We start from the raw sequence: 15246 nt of genomic DNA, 5'->3' as shown, positions 1-15246 counted from the left end.
GAAAGCGAGTGCACAAATGGGGGATAGGGGCGGGAGAGGGAGAAGCAGACTCCCCACTGAGCAGAGAGCCTAACTTACAGCTTGATCCTGGGACCCCGAAATCATGACCTGAGCTGAAGGTGGACACTTAACCAACTGAGCCACCCAGGTGCCCCTACAACTTGTGTTTTTTAACTCAACATTCCTATTTAGTATATTCATTTTGAAATACACAACTAAGGCTTATCATAGTCTACTACACACACTTTCTAGTTTATTCCCATCTGTAGTATATGAAAGTTGTCATTACTTCACATTCTTACTGATACTTGATGTTACTGGATTTTATTTGAATCTTTGCCCTTCTGGTGATAAAAGTTTATTTGTTGTTATTTTGCCATGCCTATCTCTAATTAATAGTACAGTAAGAACATAATTTCTTGGGTCTGCTGAACTTTAGATTTGTTCTTCTTTCAATTACTTGTTCCTATCCTTTGCCCATTTCTCAGGTTATTTAACTTTTAAAAATGGATTCACAAAAGCTCTTTGAACTCTGACTTCCAAAAATTATTGGTTACTTGAGTTACAAACACCATTATCCATTCCGTGGTTTATAGTTTTCCTTCTTTATGACGTATTTTGCACACAGAAGTATTTCATTTTAATTTAGTATTTAAATTTAAGTTCTTTATAATTTATGTATATTATATCTTGTTTAAGAAATTATTTCTTATCCTGATACCATAAAAACTTATGTGTTCTTCTAAAAGTTTTAACATTTTGATTTACACATTAAAACTTTCAATACATGTGGCTGTATATTCACATACGATGCTAAACTGGGGTCTAATTTTCTTTGTTCCCATGCAGCTATATAATTTTTCCTACCATCTATTAAATAGCTCATTCTCTCCCCATTGATTTGTAATGACACCTCTGTCCTATATCAATTTGCCATAACTGTTTTGTTCCATTTCTGACCTCTCAACTTGGTTCTCTGTGTTTTTGTGCATTTGTACACCAAAACCACACTGTCAGTTATTAGCTTGATTTGTGGAGTGTGGCATGGGATGTGTACAGGTCTGTCATCTGTGTTTGAACCCTATCTCCACTGTATTCTGGTGTTTGACCATATGTATGCTATTCAGCCTCTCTGTGCCTCAGTTTCTTCTTCTGTAAAGTGAAGTAAGTAATGGTAACTACCCAACAGTTGTTATGGCAATTAAATTGGCATATGCTTACAAAATCCTTGGGACAGTATCTGATACATAAAAGCGCTCAAATTGTGTAATTGTGTTACCACTAATACTACATTAAAATAAGTCTTGATGTTTTGATACTTGTTCCTTTTCCTCAAAAATTGTCTTAATTATTATCTGTTATTTGCTCTTGCATATAAATTTTAGGGTCAACTTATCATGTTTCAAAAAGTAACCTATTAGGAATATAGTTGCAACTATATTGACTTTTTGGATTAATTTGTGAAAAAATGGCATTTTATGTTGTTGAGCCTATTCATTTATGAACATAGTATATATTTTCTTTTAAGTAATACCCTGTTTTCCAGTACAGTTAAGTAATATTCTCCTTGGGGGTCTTGCATATCTCTTGTTAGATATAGTGATATCTTTTGAAATTTGTATTTCCTAATATTTCTGGTATATAAAAACTATTTCTGGTATATAGATTTTCTGATGTTAAAAATACTTGCTTATCTGTGTTTATAGTGATGTGTTTTGTTTTTTTTTACTCTGCTGGCTTCAGTTTGCTAATATTTTATCATATTTATGTCAACTTATAAATTCTATGTTTGTATTTTACATTGTTCTTTATTTTCTTTTATTTTCTTTACTCATATTGTTTTTATGTTTTTTGTAGATAGATATTTTAAATTATCAAGTCATTTTTTTAATGAGTATATTAGGTTTTTATTTCTTGAGCCAGTTTAATTAGTTTTACTTTTCAAAAAATTATTTATTATATCTAAGTTTTCAAGTATAGTAATGTAAAGTTCAAATTATTCTTATAGTATTTGTATTTTCTATAATTATTCATCTAATCTATGATTATGAACATAATCTATTATTGTTTACTTCTTCTTAATAGCATTTTATTTTTAAGTAGGCTCCATGCCCAACATGAGGTTTGAACTCATGACTCTGATCAAGAGTCGCCCCTTCCACCATCTGAGCCAGCCATGCGCCCCATGTTTACCTTTTAATTTGTATTCAGTTTTGTCGATCTTCTTTATAGTTTTTTTTCTTTCATTACTTTCATTTATTTCAGTATTTTATTTCTACTTTTTTTGAGATTGTTTTGTTCTTCTTTCCTTCTCTTTTTTTTAAGTTGAAGTCTTGTTTTGTTTTTTCCTATCATAAACACATTAGGCTATAAATTTTCCTTTAATGCACTTTTAGCTGCATTTCACCACTTTCATTATGTAGTATTTTGATTTTTATTATCTCAAGTATTTTTTTAACTTCAAGCATGATTTTCTCTTTGAACTATTAATTATCTCAAAACATTTGCTTATGTTATTTTAAATATTTTTTACCTTATTGATTTTGATATTTTGCTTAATTAAATATGGCTATATACCATTCTTTTATAATCATTAGATTCTTTAGGTATTATGTGTGAGCACTTTGTAATTAGTATGTTTTTACAGTAGCATATATAAGACATAATCAGTTACATACCAAGTTTCTTTGGTATTTATTGGGATTTGCTTTGTGCTTTTATATATGGTAAATTTTGGCATATCTATAACTATTATACACATTGATTTCTTAATGTCCATTAAATCCAGTTTCCCCTTGAGGGTGGGCAGAACTTATGACTATCAGATTTTACTCCCTTGATTAAGTTACTAATGAGTTGACTCTAAGTAATCAAAGGGAGGTGGGTAGTACCCAAGAGTGATTCCTAAGAGCTGGGAGCAACCCCTTCCTAACAGATGGGGAAAAAAAACAGGGACTTCAGTCCTGTAGCCATAAGGGTCTGAATTCTGCCAACTAACTGAATGAGCTTGAGAGGGCTCTAAGCTCCAGATGAGAATGCAGCTCAACTGACACCTCGATTTCAGTTTTATGAGGCCCTGAGCATAGAATACAGACTTCTCACCTACAGAAATGGTGAGATAATAAATGGTTGCTATTTTAGGTGACTAAACTTAGGGCAATCTGTTTGTTACACAGCAAGAAAACAATTATCCTATATTTCTTTTTTTTTTTTTTTTTTTTTAAGATTTTATTTATTTATTCGACAGAGATAGAGACAGGCAGCGAGAGAGGGAACACAAGCAGGGGGAGTGGGAGAGGAAGAAGCAGGCTCATAGCAGAAGAGCCTGATGTGGGGCTCGATCCCAGATCGCCGGGATCACGCCCTGAGCCGAAGGCAGACGCTTAACCGCTGTGCCACACAGGCGCCCCATTTATCCTATATTTCTGTATTTAATTTATCAATTATTAAGGAAGGTGTGTCAAGATATTACAACTGTGATTATGCTTTTTAATTTCTGGTAGTAATTCTGCCTAATTTTTACTTTTTCTAATTTGAGGCCTTGATAGTTGGTCTATATAAATGCAGAACAGATACTTATTCTTAATGAATTTTTCTTTTATTATTATGTAGTGGCTTTTTAAACTTACTAGTTATGTTTCTTACAAACTTATTTTGTCTGATATTAAAACACATCATATATCTTTTGTGTACTATTTCCTGGTATGTCTTTTTTTTAATTCCATTTTTTTCAATCTTGTTTTATGTTTTTATAATGGTCTTTAGTAAACAGCATATACCTGGATTTTTTAGATCGAGTTTAAGACAGTTTAAAGGTAAATGGTGACTCTTATCTGTTACATTTACTATGATTATTGATTTACTTTGATTTTTTTCTATCTTATTTATCATGCTTTCTTATTTTTTAAAAAGCTTTCCTGCCTCATATAGCTTTGATCAAGTAGCCCCCTTTCTCCCATTTTTATCTCTATTAGTTAAAGAGTTATGCATGAAATTTTTATGCTTTTGGCAGCTACTTTTAAACTTTAACAAAGGTACCTTTTATTTAACTAACTTTAAAGTTAATCAGTATTTTTCTTCTCCGAAAAAATACAAAGATCCAAGCCTTTTGAATATCTGATAATGCCCTTTTATCTTATACATTATGTCTTAACTTTAGTTCCACATTGTTTTTATAGCATTCCAATTAATCATTTTTAAAAATATTGATTTATATGGTCAGTGCTTATTGATTACTCATATTTTCTTTCTCTTATTTTTTTTTGTACCATATACCTTAATATTCTGTGTTCAATTCCTTCTTCTTAATGAATATTCTTTAGTAATTATCTCTGCATGCCCTCAGTATCTCCCTGAAATGGATTTATTTTGGCCCTACTCTAGAATGATAGTTTAATTGGGTATAGAACTATAACTTGATAATTTTCTCTTTCAGCCCTTTGAAATTACTATTCCATTATTTCAAGCTTTTTTGACCTGGAGAAATCTTTGACACTCTATCCAGTAAGAGGTGGTCTATATCCCTTCCCCTTGAATCTTAGTAGTTACTGTGACTGTTTGATCAGTAGAATATGGTGGAAGTGACACCATGCCAATTTGTGGGCCCTGGCCTTGAACGATTGGCAGTTCCCATGTCTTTCCTCTTGGAATTCTCATTCTCAAGGAATCCAGCTTCCATTTAAATAGTTTGTTTACCCTGGTACTATCGTGGTACGAGGAAGCCCATGTGAATCACTTAGAAAGGCTACAGAGAACTAGTCAGGGGACAAACATGGAAGTAAAAAAGTCATCTTGGACATTTATAATTCCCTGCTGATGTGAGGTAGAGTAGACCCATGGCCACAGACATAAGGCCCTATTCACATTTTCCCAGTCTTCTCCAGCTACTCCAGACCTCTTGGCTGAGGCCTAGGTCTCTGTGGAGCAGGGTTGAGCTGTCCATACTGTGCTCTGCTCACCTTCCTGACCCATAAAATCATGGGCATAACAGAATGATTGTTGTTTTACATAACTAAGTTTGAGGTAGATTGTTACAACTTAGTAGTTATCTGGAATAATAGCATTTCCATTTGTAATACTTAGATCATACTGGGAAATTGTATATTTATTAGTATGAATATTTGATATTTATCTTCTGTAAAAGAGTAGGTATTATAAAAGTAAAAACAAAACTTTATTTGTTTTATGCTTTATTCTCAGGGTCTAGCCCATATAAGTGCCCAAGCAATATTTGGTGAATGAATAAATATTTTGTAAAGTTTGTACTATTCAATTTTTATACTAATTATTGCTTTATCATAAATGTTTAAAAATTATGTTTACAGCGTTATTTATCTGGGCTTCTATGATTCACTAAGGTAATCAATTCAAATAATAGGTGAAAAAAAAGCTCCCAAAATTTCATTTAATCTGCAGATGCATGATCTGGTTCTTTTTATGTTTTTAAGACTTCTGTACTGATGATTTTCCTGGCCATAGAGGCTGGAAATAGTCAATGACCAAAAAAAGCTGGATTGAGTAGATAGAGTGCACACTGAAAAGTTTAGGGTTTAAATTTAAAGATTACTTAATCACTTCTATTTTAAAATCTGGGAAACATCAGAATGTTTTCCCCAAATGGGCCCCGGCTCCATTGTGTGTGAGTGACGATGCGGCTACTTCATGGTTTCCTGACATCTGTTGCTCCATGTCTTCACGGACAGCTGCTGAAAGTCTGATCTGTTTATTCTCTTTGTCACTTGGTTATTTTTGCTTTTACCCTCCAAAGATAAATAATTCCTTTGTAATGAGAGCCTCTGGAAATCGAGTTTGGGGAAAACAACTATTTGTTTGTTTTCTCAGACCCCACCGTATCCTAGAAATTGAAACCAGTTTATACAGATACATGAAGTATAATAAAAAGATAAATTTTATAGGGTGGAGACAGAAAAAAAGAAGTGAAAGAAGGAAAAGAACAAGAAAATGGTTCTGGTATAAGATTCAGAAAACTCAAACTATAATGACTTTTTTCTGGTTTCTGGTGGGCCAACATTTGTCCCTAAGCATCACAGGAAAGGAGAAACTGGTCAGTTACATGGTTCAAAGTGTCCATAATATGAATGTAAACCAATTGTTTAGAAGTACGGTTGTTCTTAGTTCCTTTACCAAAGAGTAATTTCTCCCAGGTTCCTCGTAAAGGGGACCAGGAGGAACAAAACCATTTCAGCTGAACTGTACTTTAGACTAAGACAGCATTTAACAGAGACTATAAGCAAGTGAGGAATTCAGAAGAGAATAGGTTGCTTTCATATTTGTCTTCCTAGTTGTCAGCAGTGCCAGCAAATAGTAGATACTCATTAAATCTTCCTTACCTGTATGTAGAAAAGAAAAGGGAAACAATCCTTGACTTCTTAATCATCTTGAACAAAGTCCTCTGGAAGAAAAGCATTCTTACAAGGACCTGATGCTCTCTCCAGCACCTCTTCCATCGCCTGTCTTGAGGGGAGTGGTGCGCACCACAGAGCGCTGCGCAAATATTAATCGCTCAGAACTGAGAGGCTGCTGTGGGTTTAAAGGCCTCAGAGGAAATGTCTGTGTCACTTCTGTGGTCATCATTGCCGTCCTGAGGTCTTGGGAGGAAAACAGTAATAGCCGTTGCTTTGAACCTTTATCCCCTCCCTGCCATGCAGGACAGCTGATCGGTCCTCTTATTTTATGTCCTGGGGTCCTCCAACTCCCTCAGCCTGAGTTCTTTTTAATTAATGACATCTGACCAGGTTTCTCCCAGTTGTTTATTTTCTGGAATAAATCTTAAAATATCTGCTGATATTCAGTCGATATTAAATCTTACTTTTCCTAGCCATAGTTTTCTGCTCTTTACCAAACTTTATGTCCACCAAACAATAATCATACTGTGGCCTGAAAGACACAGTGTCATTGTGTGGGTTAAAGTCGGAGTGTAAAAGGGGGGTGCATAACAATGAGGCTATAGTATTCTTTGCTGTGTTGCAACTGTCCACCTAGGTTATGTGAGAAGGCCCAGAGGTAAAGCCAAGTCACAAAAAAATAGGTTACTTTATTTCCACACTGCTCCACCCTCGGAAGCATATTGCTTCAATTAGAACAATGCTACACATTTTGTGTTGGTAAAGAATGAAGCAGTCATTCCCTTTATTTTCTTTGGTCAACACTTCTTTACTTGGAAAAGCAGACTCTGTGAAAAAGCAGGAAACAAAGCACCATCCTCTGGACTTGACTTTTACCCTTGCCAGTGAAACACCAAAATATTGCATGGGGCAAGGCTCCCATGATTGCATTTTCCACCTTTTCCAATCCAGCCGTTTGGCCACCGAAATGGGAACTCTTGTTGATTTTCTTCTTGCTTTTTTTTTTTTTTTAACCTCAGAGTTTGCTTTTGTTAAGGGCTGGTTAACATTTCTCTGCCAAAACAGAACACCTGTACAGTAAAGGAGCAAGGAAGAGAACTGGGGAGTGCAGACATTTGCCACTGCTTCACTGACTGGGCTGCATAGCAGACACCAATAAAGTCCAATAAGTCCACTTGGGGTTATCAGAAGGGAGGCCTTGCTTGGTAATCCTCTGGTGAGGAGATTATCGGGGTTATGGGGGGCCTCATGGCAACCCGTGTTCTTCAGAGAAACTCACGGTCTCCAAGGCATCATGAGGACAGACCCGCAACACATATGCACCCTTGCCCATTGGAATCTGCTGGCATCTGAAACACTTATATCTGGCAAGCCCTGAAAGTGGAATTTTATGTCCTTTCCCATATATGTGGGTACCAGGCTGTAGAGCAGGGATTCCTTGGAGGAGGCAGGATGCAACATACATTCTATTTTGCTTTATGAGCAAGTTGCCTCCACCTTGGCTGTTTTGTGCCCACAGAGGGAAGGTCAAGGAGCTAGGGCAGCTGTCTCTTCTGTAGACCAACCACACAGCTCTGACCAGGTAGCCTCCACCTGAATTTGTGTTCAGTTAATTATATACTGGTTTATGGAAGTCCAGAACCTAGAGAGAATCAAAAGAGTGAGAGAGAGAGGTAATAGCAAGCAGCTCATAGTCTTGCCTTGCCTACATCGAATGAGAAAATGTACCTCCAGGAGGAATGGCTAAGAAAAGCCAGGCTTCAGATAATCAGGTGTGCATGGGCCTTTCACAAGCAGTCTCATGTAAAGGAAACAGCTGCTTGGACATCAGACCAAAATAGGAGTTTCAGCCATTGGCTCTGCCACTTCCTAGCTGTATCACCTTGGACAAGTTGCTGAACATTTCTGAACCTCTGTGTTCTCATCTGTAAAATACAGCTACCTGAGAGTGTTGTTGTGAGAATCAAAAAGATAATGTATATTTAAGTGCCTGACTTAGTCCTTGGCACTGTCACCATCCTCCTTATTACATTATCTTCATCATTATAATTACTCATTTTGTTCTGGAGACACATGGTCTTAAAACATTATTATTATAATTAAACATCACTGAGAACACCCTGTATGTTACAGATCGACACAGTTGCAAAGCAAGAATAATAATGTACTTCCTCTTTCAAACTAAAACTTTTTTTTTTTAAATGGGCAAGAGAAATCGTGTTTTGCTTTATTTAATACTTAGTTGAGTTACTCAAAAGAGCTTGACTTGCAGATGTTTTCTTTGAGAGAATTTTTTACAAAATCCAGCTTCCCCAAAACTAGCAGTGTGGCGTCCAGTAAGTCATGTCTCTGTGGGACCTCGTCTTCTTCATTTATGAGATAACGCACAAGGTTCTCTCAGCTCCCACCCATATGTGTAACTCACTTGAGCTTCATAAAATCCTGATGAGTTTCTTAAGTTGGGATTGCTTTCCTCATTTTACACATTAGCTAAAATATTTGAAGAAGTTATGGGGTTTGCCCAAGGTCGCTTCAAATAAGTAGAGAGGTTAGGATTTGAACCAAGAACTTCTGGGCTTATGGAGAGTATTCTGCTCCCTGTGTCTTCAATCACATGAAAATGATGATAATGTCTCAAATAATTAGGACACATTAAAGCTTATTAACTGTACTGTTATACTGGCGTTTTCAAAGGCACTTCAGAATTTTATAGTTCTTCATGATTATCATTAGAATAGCACTTGTTACTATTAAAAAACCAGTGATCACTATTCAGTCACGTAGAGGTTGCTTTCAAAAGTTTAAAGAGATTGGGCAGAATCTGTGCTGACCCCTCAATATTCTCAGCATATCGCCACTTGCCACTGAATAAATAATTATTTGTTATGCTAAATGAGACTTGTTATTATCTCTTTCTCATAAATATAAAGTGTTTAAAAGGCCGGCAATTTGACTTTTATTGTCAGTTTTATTCAAAGATGATGATGGTAGTGATAATAATATTAATAGATAACATTTGGTAAGCTCTTACTATGTGTCAGGCTCTTTGCCTGGTACTTTATATAGGGTTCCCATTTAATTCTTTCAGTTAATCCTACAGAGTTATTATGACTCTTATTCTCATTTTATAGTTAAGGAAACTGAGACATAGAGAAGTTAAATGCATAGCATTTAACTGCATAATATTATTTTAGCATTTAAATGCGCAATGTTACAGCAAGCAATAGCACCAGGAATTGAACTCAGATAATTTATTATGAATTTTTCAGAGACAGGTTGACTTATGTCTTTAAAATACTGTTGAGCAGAAGGCTCATCATTCATTCAGTCAGTCATGATTTGTCCAGCACTTACTATGTGCCAGGCACAGTGTTGGTATTGGAGAGACAGTGGTGAACTAGGAATAGTCTCGTGTGAGAAGGATGGCAGGCAGAGCTATTTAGTTGCTTCTACAGCCAGTGTGTCTCTATCTCAAGAATACTGAAGTTCTACCACGTGACCAGGATTTAACTTTCTCCCATGTAACAGTTCACTCTCTGTTAGACTCTTCGGGTCTCTTTAGGATATTAAAGTTAGAAGTCTTGCTACTATGGACTAAACTGGTTAATGCGCTTCCAGGTCAATCGTTGGGATTGATACAGGACATTTCACAGTGCCGTGTTAACTCTACCACTTTGATCCTAAGGACACAGAGATAATACCATTTAAGTAAGCATATTCAAATCAGAATTTTGTCAGCATGGATTAAATTCTGTTGAGAAAGTTTTAGGGAATCCATCCCATCCAGCAAATTTAATTTTTGATCAATTTTCTGTAAGACCCAGCTAAGCCATTTTCTATTCTTTCCATTCTAATGTTCATGTTATTGAAATTATTTTCATCAAAATCAATTCTTTTTTCCATTTAAATTCTACAATGAAGATTTGATTTATTGATCAGATTTGTATCCATAACAATTTTACCAGACGTTAGTGGATCTTCTTTTATGAGCATTATTTCCGTTAAGTTCATTTTTCCAAAGTCTGACTTTTCATATTTCATGAAGTATTGATTTTTCTATCAAAATTTGTTTTGTTTTTTTAAAGATTTATGTGTGCATTTTTCACTGCTGTGCTTTATTTTATGCTGATTATTTTTCTCATGATATTCATTATAAGTGATGACATTTTGTATTTATTTCCTAGCTCACCCACAGAAAAGATATGAGCATGTATTTTGGAATGTTGAGATGGAAAGGGCAGGAGAATAACTCAGGCCATGAGGATACTGGGGATGGTAACAACAACAACAAAAAATACAGACAAAGTGAGAGGTAGTGGGGAAGAGAAGGATACATGGAAAGGATATTGGAAGAGGAGGAAAACAGGAGAAAGCAAACAGGTGTCATGGGAGAGGAAGTCAAAACAATCTCATTTTCAAAATGGAGGAGTCAAAACAATTGGCTCTAAGTAGTGAGGTTAAACTAACCTGTACCACATGGTGCTAATCAAACGTCCATGGGTTACCTCTGAAAATATATTGGGTGGGACTCTGTCGTTTCAAACAATGGTGACCCTTTTAAGATTTTTCCTTTGTGGGTCTGCAAGACTTTGTTGTACCTTGACTGAGTTGCCTGTTTTCTTACTTTATTCTTTTCTTGGTACCCAGAAATGTTCTAATTGTCTGTATCTTAGCACACTTATCTGGCTAATACTATCTACAGGCTTGTGGATGGGAAATTGGCCAGTGGGAATGTGTTTGGATGAGCCTAGTAAATCATTTGGAAGAAATGCAATGGTATCTAGAATAGATAGGCTTCTCCAGAGAAGACCCCTTCTGACAAGACAGGGACTTCCTCTCCCCATAGAGCTCCACATGAATTCTCACTAAAACCCCACTGAAGTGATATTCAGAATGGTATGAGTGAAACCACCTCAAGGCTCCAGGATTAACTGGGGCTGTCAAGGTCACATAGCAGAGCTGGTGACTAGAAACTGAAGCCTGGTCTTGCTTGGGTAAAGAATTATTCCTCTACAACCACTGCCACCAAGATACTCTCCATATAGTCTGTCTATTTTTGCTTCATTACTTTATTCCCCTTTACTATTGAATATTTATTTTTGTGATCACTAGTTTAATATTCTCCCCTAACTAGAGACCATAAGTTCCATGAAGGAAGGAACCAGCTCTGTTTTGTCCCCCATTCTGTACCTGTATTTAATACAGTCCCTAGCACATACCAGGAGCTCAAGTCACATTTGATTTTTAAAAATAAATAAATAAGTGAATTAATTAAAGGATAGAGCAGATCTTTTGTATTTGGTATGCACCAGAGTTATCTTGAAGATTCCCCCTTGATTCTTTAATGTGGATATGGAGAGAAAAGAGGAAGAATGGAGGGGGACAGGGATAAGGGTCCTTTTATTCATGCCCCTGCTTCCTGTACCTTGATACTGTGTATCCCACTGTGTGCTTCCCTGGCAACATCCCATGGCTGGATCCAGAATTGACTCTTCTCACTACAACGGAGCTGGCCTGCGTATGTCTGAGGACCAAGCTCCTCCTCAGAAATTGGTAGAAGTGGAAAATTCTAGGGTCCAGACTTGCCTCCCGAGAATAAGCTGAGAGAAGAAAAAGACCTTCAGAAAACTGAGCACAACAGCTTTTGACACAAGGAAGGGCAGGCAACATGAAATCAAGAATGTATCATTATCATTTGAATCTTGGAATTTTTCAGATGTTCAGAAGGTACTGTCCCCCAGAGCACAAAGGATGAAATTGCTGCTAAATGATGGCCCTAATTATAATAAAACCGTGAATTGATCCACTTAGTTTAGGGAGTGAATATAAGTGAAAGGAGTGTCCTTGCTTCTTTCTCTGATCTGATGTCCTGCCTTTTTTCCCTTCATTCTCTGGACTCCAGCAACACAACTGTCTCTGTTCTTTGGACAGATCAGCCTTGCTCTTGCCTCTGGGCCTTTGTGTGTTCTTTTCCTCTGCCTAGAATACTCTTCCTCGTGCTCTTCATATGACTAGTTCCTGCCCGTCAGTTAGTTCTCTGCTTCAATGGAACGTTCTCCTGTCTTACCATGCTATCTAAGGTACTCCCTAATATGAGTCTTGTTTTTATCATTTTCCCAGAAGTTATTTCTGTCTATGATTATCTTATTGCTTCATCCAGTCTTTCATTTATTCACTTCCTTTCTTCCAACGGTGTAAAGTTTGTAAGAGTATAAATGTCTGTTTTGATCGCTTGGTATTGCCTGCCTCTAAATCATGACCTGGCACGTGGTAGGCATTTAATACATTCTTGTTAGGTGAATGAATGAATGGTGGGATGAATGGATGCGATAAAAGGAATCAAGAAAAGCATGTACTAGAGTCTGTGGTCTTAGAGGGCAACGTTAAGAAGTTTGGATTTTATTCTAGTGTACGGTATCTATCTGGATTCTGTGTTGCCAACAGCAGGGTCCATTCATGCTAGTTTAGGCAGAAAAGGAATGTATTAAAAAGATAGTAGGTAGCTCTTAGTCAGGGCTACCCCTAGGGTGTATGGGCCCTAGGCAAATATTTTGTTTCAGGTTAACAGTTAGTGATAAATCTAATCTCTGAATACTTAGTTAGATGACAATGCAGGACAAGTGGGACATGTTGAATGTATGAAGATTTTTTTCCCCCTGTGATTGTAACTATGTATAAGGATCTGGGTCTATTGAAATGGGTAACATCCTGTCTAATCCAGAACAACTGGTAGCTTTTTTAGGTGTATTCAGACATTTCCGTATTTTGTCCAAATGAGGTAACATATGCTCGATTGTGATGTCACTCGTTATTTTCTTTGTATGTGCATTTCATTCTTATTTAATCTTAATTTTTTGTGTGGTCAGGATGAAAGCTGTCTTCTAAAACATGGATGTCCCTGAAATTCAGGGCTTGAGACAGAGATTTCATTAGCCCAGGTCAAAAGGCAACACTGCTTCTAGAACTTTGGGAAGGCTAGGGAGCCAGGCTCTGAAGCCATGCCGTGAGGATCCACACCCAAACAGACGAGCAGTTTTTACTGCTCCAGTAAAAACTTCTTTTCCCCTTGGCACCAACAATGCTTGATTTAAATACCAGAAGTCCTGCCACATTCCCTGTAAGAGAGCCAGGCACTCCCACTGCCATGCTTGTCAGGGGGTCGGGCTCTGCATGGAGCTCTTTCTCATATTGCTTAGCCCTCAAACCATGTCTCCAACAGGTGTGTTTTGGTGGGTAGAATCCAAGTTACTCCCACAGCTGTAAGAGAGCCTGGGAATACAAGTTTTGTTTCATTTTGTTTTGGGGGGGTTTTTGTTTGTTTTTCAATTCTGTCTTAGAAAGATAGATCTTCTACTGCAGAAAGTTACCCAAATGTAATGAGGATTTTCAGTGATGTAGCCACCACTAACAGAGGTCCAATGCAGCAGCTTTTTAGCATTTTAAGTAGGGAAGTGACATGACTTACGCTTTTAAATCATAAAAACACTCTGACTTCTGATTGGATTCTGTATTGGAGGGTGGCAAGAGTGACAACAGGGAGACTAGCAAGGGGGCTATTACATTTGTGCAGGAGAGATAGGAGACGTGAAGGGGATTTGGACAAGGCTGTGGCCACAGGGATGGAGAGAGGTAGGCAAATTCTGGTCCGGTGAGCAGTGCAAACCACTGCAGATGGGATGCGTGGGGGGAGGGGAGTGGCAAACAAGGTGCAGGTCACCTCATTTCATGTGGTGTGTTCTGTATTATCATACAGACAGAATGCCCCTTCTATTAACTAAGTTTTCCACTCCTGATAAGATGTCTGGGAAAACAACAAAGTTATCAAATTGGTCATCTAATGTCATCTAAGATATTAAGTACCAAAATGAGGGTGTAGTACTGTATTTTTTTTTTTTTACTTCAGTGTGGTTTCATAGTCCTGGTCATGGCTGATAGCTACATGTTAATTAGATGGAGTGTCTACACAATGCAGGTTAACAATATATTAACACTTTTCTTTGTCTTTTTCTTTTCTTATATTACTTTTTCATTTGCTAAGATTGCAGCAGGCATCTAGGTCAAATTGCAGGGCATTCTATTTCAGGTGGTTCTTGCCTGGTTGGCTCAGTTGTTAGAGCATGTGACTCTTGATCTCAGGGTTGTGAGTTTGAGCCCCACAATGAGTGTAGAGATTACTTAAAAACAAAATGTTAAAAAGAAAAAAAACAAAACAAAACAAAAAAAAAAACGAAGAGCTGGAGTCCACAAACTAAAATCTAATGTGAATGTCGCAAATCTGAGCCGCCAGGACGTGCTTTTAAAAGGAGTTTCCTGATGATTGTAAAACAAATATTATCAACTCTTTTATTACGAAGCTGAGGATAAATCTATATAACCTGATCTAGCCATAGCTAAGAGCAATATAGAATTTTCAAGAAGGTTGGAAAGATTGAAAGCCCTCCATAAGGAAAAGGAATTATTTGAAGAGGTCTGATTAGGAATGGTAGAGGAAACTGAGTAAGGGGAAAATTTGAACTGAACATCAAAAAAAATTTCCTTCAGTAAGAGTCACCTAATGGTGAAAGACCAGACCTTGGAATCTCTCCAAACAGGTCTGGTCATCACACTCTATATGACAGCCAGATCCTGACCTCGCCAGTCCTTGGTCCACACAGAGAGGAGGTCCTTTGCCTCCACAGCTATCTTCGTTCAGTAGCCACATTAGATGTGACATGAATTTCAGAAGAGATCTAGAGGAATTGCACAGGGAACCCAGAAATGTGATGACACCTCACATGCCTCTCTTGCTGCTTGACCGTAGAGGTGAAACAGAAGATGGCCGGTGACCACCCCCGGGAAACAAACCCTTTATCATAGCAACAACCTATTTTGAAAGAAATTA

Source organism: Ursus americanus, chromosome 7 (assembly GCF_024610735.1).
Source record: "Ursus americanus isolate L20-20 chromosome 7, mUrsAme1.1.p, whole genome shotgun sequence".
Lineage (NCBI taxonomy): Eukaryota > Metazoa > Chordata > Mammalia > Carnivora > Ursidae > Ursus > Ursus americanus.
The sequence above is the reverse complement of the archived record's forward strand: the minus strand, read 5'-3'. Positions refer to the sequence as shown.